The sequence below is a fragment of the Boleophthalmus pectinirostris genome, unplaced genomic scaffold (assembly GCF_026225935.1).
Source record: "Boleophthalmus pectinirostris isolate CB_2022bp ecotype Guang Dong unplaced genomic scaffold, ASM2622593v1 HiC_scaffold_9, whole genome shotgun sequence".
In the NCBI taxonomy this organism is placed as follows: domain Eukaryota; kingdom Metazoa; phylum Chordata; class Actinopteri; order Gobiiformes; family Gobiidae; genus Boleophthalmus; species Boleophthalmus pectinirostris.
The window spans coordinates 30,406,693-30,412,800 of record NW_026571541.1 but is presented as its reverse complement, the minus strand read 5'-3'; the positions used below and the strand labels follow the sequence as shown (position 1 = coordinate 30,412,800).

At 36.4% G+C, this 6,108-nt stretch overlaps 1 protein-coding gene across 1 annotated transcript in view; it reads left to right on the top strand.

The window, feature by feature from the left end:
• Window positions 1-2,835: 2,835 nt before the first annotated feature.
• LOC110175098 (rho guanine nucleotide exchange factor TIAM1-like) overlaps window positions 2,836-6,108 on the top strand; it is a 136,342-nt gene continuing 133,069 nt past the window's right edge. The window contains 1 exon segment of the mRNA XM_020941213.2: window positions 2,836-2,968. The gene's annotated coding sequence lies outside the window, so the exon portion shown is untranslated.

The following is a 6,108-nucleotide window of genomic DNA, read 5'->3' as shown; positions in this document are numbered from 1 at the left end:
GGTCAGATCTGTGAAGAAGCGACCCCGCTCACAGTAAGAAGGCATGTTTTGAAAGAGATTTTAAGCAATAAAAAAAATAGATAAGTTGATAAGATGTTGTAGTGTGGGACATTCTAGGCAAAGCAATGTCATCTCCATGGAGACACGATATCACGATATGCATCTCACGGTACGATATTTATTGTGTTATTTTGGCGAGGCTGATATAATTGTAGATGGGACACTTTTTTGCTTTTAAAATACCTTGACAAGATTTTGGTGTGAATTATTTCCGTCATAATCCCAAGAATTCAAGTCAAAACATATTTCTTCATGTTGTCTGCACTGAAATGAATCATGGGATATGTAGTTCACTTTGTTTATTAACTATTGCAGCTGTAAAACAATACATTTAAGCAAAGGAACTTGTAAATTTTATATGTTGTGACAGCCCACGGTATTATTGTGAGACTTCTGACGACGCAATATCACTATATTTCAGTTATTGTTACATCCCTACTTCTGAGTATTGATGTAACTGTCAGATGTCCTGCTACAATGAGATGGAAACAGTGAAAATGCAGATTTTTTTGGGTTCAGTTGTAGAAAAATTGTATACAGTGTTAAATATGAGGTCAAACTTAACCCATAGCAATACTTGAAGGTCCTATATTACGTTAAAAAAAGTACAATATACAATTATAGAATTATATTGTATCCTCCAATTAACTGATGAATTTTGATATACCTAACATGCCTAAAACTACTTATAAAAAAATAAACTAAAATTTACTAAAAGGTCCTATATTACACAAAATTGACTCTTGTGGGTTTTAAGTCATGTTATAATGTTATTACCTCATCAAAAACAGACCTGGAGTTGTGTTTTGTTTCATTTACAGATATTTGAGTAACTCTTTATTATTAGTCTGTCTACATCTCCAAAGCTCATAATGCTCTGTTCCACCTTGTGATGTCATGAAGCGGTAGTTTTCATGTTAACCTTTTACCGGCAATTTCAGGTGTGAAATTATCCAAATGATTCTAGTGAAGGCGTGTGGAGTTTAAAAGTTAAAAAAACAATAGAGCACTTCCTGTATTACCACATGACATCACAAGGTGGAACAGTTTGAGAGAACTCAGCCTAAATACTGTATGCAGGGTTTGTGTGTTAAACATGTGTGAATGAAACAAAACACAACTCCAGGTTTGTTTGTGATGAGGAAACAACATTATAACAGATCAGGAAATAGCGTAATATGGACGATTTAAACTCCACAGTTACATAAATTCAATGTCTTTGGGAGGAAACTGGAGTACCCGAAACCTCCAACTACATATTTCAACTATATGACTTTTTAGACAGACTTAAATAGACTTTTTTGATCCATAAGGGGCATTACTTGGACACAGTAGCTCACACATCGCATTATATTACAATAACAAAGCAGTAAAAGAGCAAAAAATATATATAGAAATAAAGAAAAGATTTCATTAAAAACAAAGTGGTAATTTATTTACACAATTAGCATGTGGTCTTGTAGCTCTGATATTCCAGATCAAGAGCATTTTAATAAAGGTGAAGAGGACTGGCTCATTAGCACTTGTATAGCTGCGGCAAATACAAATGCAGAGGACGACTGATGCAGTGGAAAACCATTTGGTGAGTAATAAATCCTGAAGTAGTATCTAAAATAAAAGAAAATAAAATAAAAGGAAAGAAAGAAGTAAAATAAATACAATAAATAAAAATAATAGTGATAGTGACACATTTTAGCATGAGATGAGCACAAAAATCTACTAAAAAAAAAAAAAAAAAGTTAGAATAGTCTCCATACATACTCAGTACAGATTTTGATCCAAATTATATTTTTAAGTGTGTTATTTTATTTTTTTTTTTTGAATATAGTATTTGTTTATTACACCATGTGAGCTTACAAAAGGGTCAAAAAAGTAAAATTTTATCCAGTTATGCAATTTTCTTATATATTTTCCTATATAATTGCATAAATAAGTATCTTTGATTCTAGTTTAGTATCGATTATCTGATCTTTGATACTTTTGACAACCTTCGTATGGATGGATTAGGGTAAGAAAGTTTTATTTGCAAAAGGATTCAGGCTGTTATTGTGCTGTAAGAAAGAAAGCGGAAAAAATAAAATTAAATAAATTAAAATAACAGTGATAGTGACAAATTTTAAAATGAGAGGACAAATATCGGCTAAAAAAAAACAGACTTTGTACAAATGGTACAAATTTTGATCCAAATGATAATTGTGTGTGTTTTTAATTTTAATTTTTTAATATAGTATTTGTTTATTTTACCATTCAGTCTTACAAAAGGGTCAAAAAAGTAAAATTTAATCCAGTTATACAATTTTTTTTTCAGTATCAGTAATTGCTTAAACACTGTAAGTATCTTCAGTTGTAGTTTAGTATCGATTTAATGATCTTCGATACTTTTGACAACCCTTGTATGGATGGATTAGGGAAAGAAAGTTTTATTATTTATGTTTATTTATGTGTATTCTTACTGTGAGTGGGATCTGACCTGTAAAACAAAAGAAAAGGGTAAAAAAAATCAAATAAATCAACAAAAATAAGAGTGACAGTGACAAATGTTAAAATGAAGGACAAAAATCTGCTAAAAAGTTACCCAATATTCAATTCATGACCATAATACCCAAATCCTTCCCTACCCGTGCAGTGTTGTGTGGTAACCTGATTGTGATTGGCTGTGCGCGCAAATAAGTGGCATTCCCATGATCCACTTGGCACACCGTCTCCAAGCTGCGCGGGCCCGCCCCTCCCATTCCCCCTCCGACGAACCGTCCAACACGCATGGTCCTCGGCTCTCTCCTCTCCAAAGACCAGCAACATCATCCACCGTTCACCCCCGCTAAGGACCTCCTCGCGCCGGCGTGTGCTCGAACATGACCGCTGCCATGCGCCTACGACACCCGCGCAGAATCCAGGACGCAAAACGCACGTAAGTACCGAGATTTATGCGAGAAAATGCGAAAAATTACACCGAAAATGAGTTTCCCGCTTGGTCCTAGCGCCGATAACATGCTTGGCCGCGTCGTTCAATCAAGCAAGTTTATGAGGAGTGACGGCTACTGCGCTGCACTGACGCAAACGCCTTCAAAATCCCAGTATTTTAACCGATTTGACGTGCTTTTCTGAACATAATTACAGCATTACGCGTGACCAAAGAGATCCAAGCCCGAGATATTTTAATATGCAATGTTTTACGCGCATAATTCTTGGTTAATTTACCATTCATTCATTTAAAAGACAGCTTTGATTTGATTTTCTGGGTAAAATTCTGACATTACGCGTGAAATAAAAGCGTATTACTGCGTGGTGTTATAATTCGCAGTGTTTTTACGCGCACAACTGTTCGTAAATTTACCGTACAAGCTATTTAAACACAGCTCCACGTTGCAAAAGCACATGGAGAAGCCCAGACAAGACGTCAAGGGTGCACGGTTTTGCGTAATGCGGTGTTTGTGTGCCCGTGTGGCGATGCATCAGGTAACGCTGGCTCCTTTTGGCTCCGTTTGCCACCTGCTCGGTTCTGAAGCACTCTCAGAACACGGCTGGCACACTGGTGTTTACGCCGTGTGCAGGTGAATGAGCAGAAAGCACGGGGGGTCCTGTGGCGTGTGTGCATTGCGCGTTTGCATGCGTCATTGGTAGAGGTGATTCCGTAGAAAGATGGTATCACTGGGTTGAATTGTGGGATTATACGTGGTTTGATTTAGGATTAGAAGGTTCTGGTCGTGTTGTAGTTTGCCTGTTGAGGGTAATTTGCTTGCTTGTATGTCGTTTTTTTTTCTAAATTGCACACCAATTGCACATTGTTTTGATTTCTGTGGATGGATTTTGGAAAGGAGTGTGGTCAAACGTGTCAAAAATCAGACGTTTTTCAATACTAAATCAAAACTAGATACTCATTTGAGAAGGTATCCATACAAAAAAAAAGTCACAGGACAGAAATTAACCTTTCCTGAAGATCTTTAGAATGATTTGAGCGATATCAGAACAAGCATAAGAGCACATCTACCTCGCCAAACATCAATTATTACATGTTTTGGTTTGGAATGAATTAGTTTTGTCATGATACCAAAATTTTTAACTCAGTACTAAAGAATAGACTCCATACTTGTACAGATTTTGATCCAAATGATTGTAGAAGCTTTTATTGACAATTTATATTATTATTGTTATTGTTATTGTTATTAAAAATGTATAGTATTTGTTTGTTATATCATGTGGTCTTATAAAAAGAGACAGAACAGTAAAAACTGATCTATTGGTTTTCCTTCAGTATCAATAACTGCTTAAATAAGTATCTTAGATTCTAGTTTATCGATTATCTGATGTTCGATACTTTTGTCAACCCTCGTCTGGATGGATTAAGGAAAGAAAAGTTGTATTTGCAAAAGGATTCATGCTGTTATTCTGCTATACATGGAGTGCACAGATGTTTATTGATGTGTGTTTTTACTGTGAGCTGGGTCTCCTCTCTAAAGATCTGACCTGGCTGTAACATGACCTGCTGATGTCACATTCTTGTCTCCATGGGGATAGATAAATTGAATGCCCTACAGTGGCACATTTTAATCAATGCAGTAACCTCCATGGAGACAGAAGTGTTACATACAAATGACAGTGCACCTTTAAGTCATCGCGTATTTTCTCGAACATGAGATAATGCTGGTGTCATGTTGTCCAGGCTGTGACATCTCAGGTGAGCCGTTTCCTGGAGGGTGGATCTGTTGACAGAGTTAAACACACACGCACAGATTAAACTCACCCACACAAAGCCCGGTGTAAAAGCAGGATTCAGCTTTAAATATTTCAGTTGACATTTGTTTACACTGAACAAGCATAAAAAACATATAAGATGCAATTTTTCTTCATTGTGCAACAGGTTTTTACAGATTTCTATATAACAAAACTATCCATATCACAGTTATAAAGCTATTTTTTCTTCATTTAAAATTAAATTAGTATTAAAGGGGCATGTATTTGGCAAAAAAGATAGCCAAGTCTCACGATACGATATCATCACGGTATGATCCTCACGATATGATATTTATTGCGATATCGTGGGAAAGCTCACGATATGGTGGGGAGGCTCACGATTAGGGACGTTACAATTTCCAAATCTCTCTACAATATTTTCACAATATTGTACAGTGAGATTTATATCATCGCGATATTTTGTGGAGGCTAAACAAAACTGTGAATATGCAACTTTTTAGTCTTAAAATGCCTTGATGAAACTTAACCCAAAGAACTAAGACTTAAAAGTGCTTAGAACTGTTATTTCTTCTTGTAGTCTGTGCTGAAATGGAGCAAAGGATCATGGTCTATGTAGTTCCCTCTGTTTTTTTTAAGTTATTGCTGCACCGTAACTCTTAATTTAAGCAAATACACTTGTGAGTCGATATATTGTGATGGTCCATGATATTATTGTGAGAACTTTGACAATACGATATCATGATATTTCGATTGTTACATCCCTAATACACAAATGTATACACTGGGGATGGGCATGATTAGTTGATTAATCGATAATTGATCATTAAGAATTTCATCAATTTACATTCATTTTAATGGACAAACCGAATGTAGGTTGCTGTGCGTAGCGTGACTAAACAGGGGTCTGTACATGTAGCTTTCTGCACTCAGAAGGAGCGAGCAAACACAAACAGTCGGTCAGTCTGCAGCGTACCGAAGCACAAATGTGTATTTAACTATGACTTGTACAAGAAATTCCACGCTTTACATTGCGTTCAGGACAATTGTGAGGCCATGTGCACAGTGAACAAAGCAGCACATATATTTCGGTGTCCAGTGGGAAAAAGTTTTGCCAGGTGAGAGTCGCTCAATGTCGATGACGAGTCCCCACCTCCCACCCCCCGTACGGTGTCCTGGTTTTGACAAACGCAAATATGGTCACACTAACCTGTATTCCACTGAGTCGTGTCGCATCAGTGCACAAAAGCTGTTTTTTTTTCTTCTTAATTTATGCAAATTGGCCATGCGGTTTTAAGTTACGTTTCTGTGAGACTCTCAAACGGTCTGATGTGGCTCTAGAGTGGTTACGGTTTATAT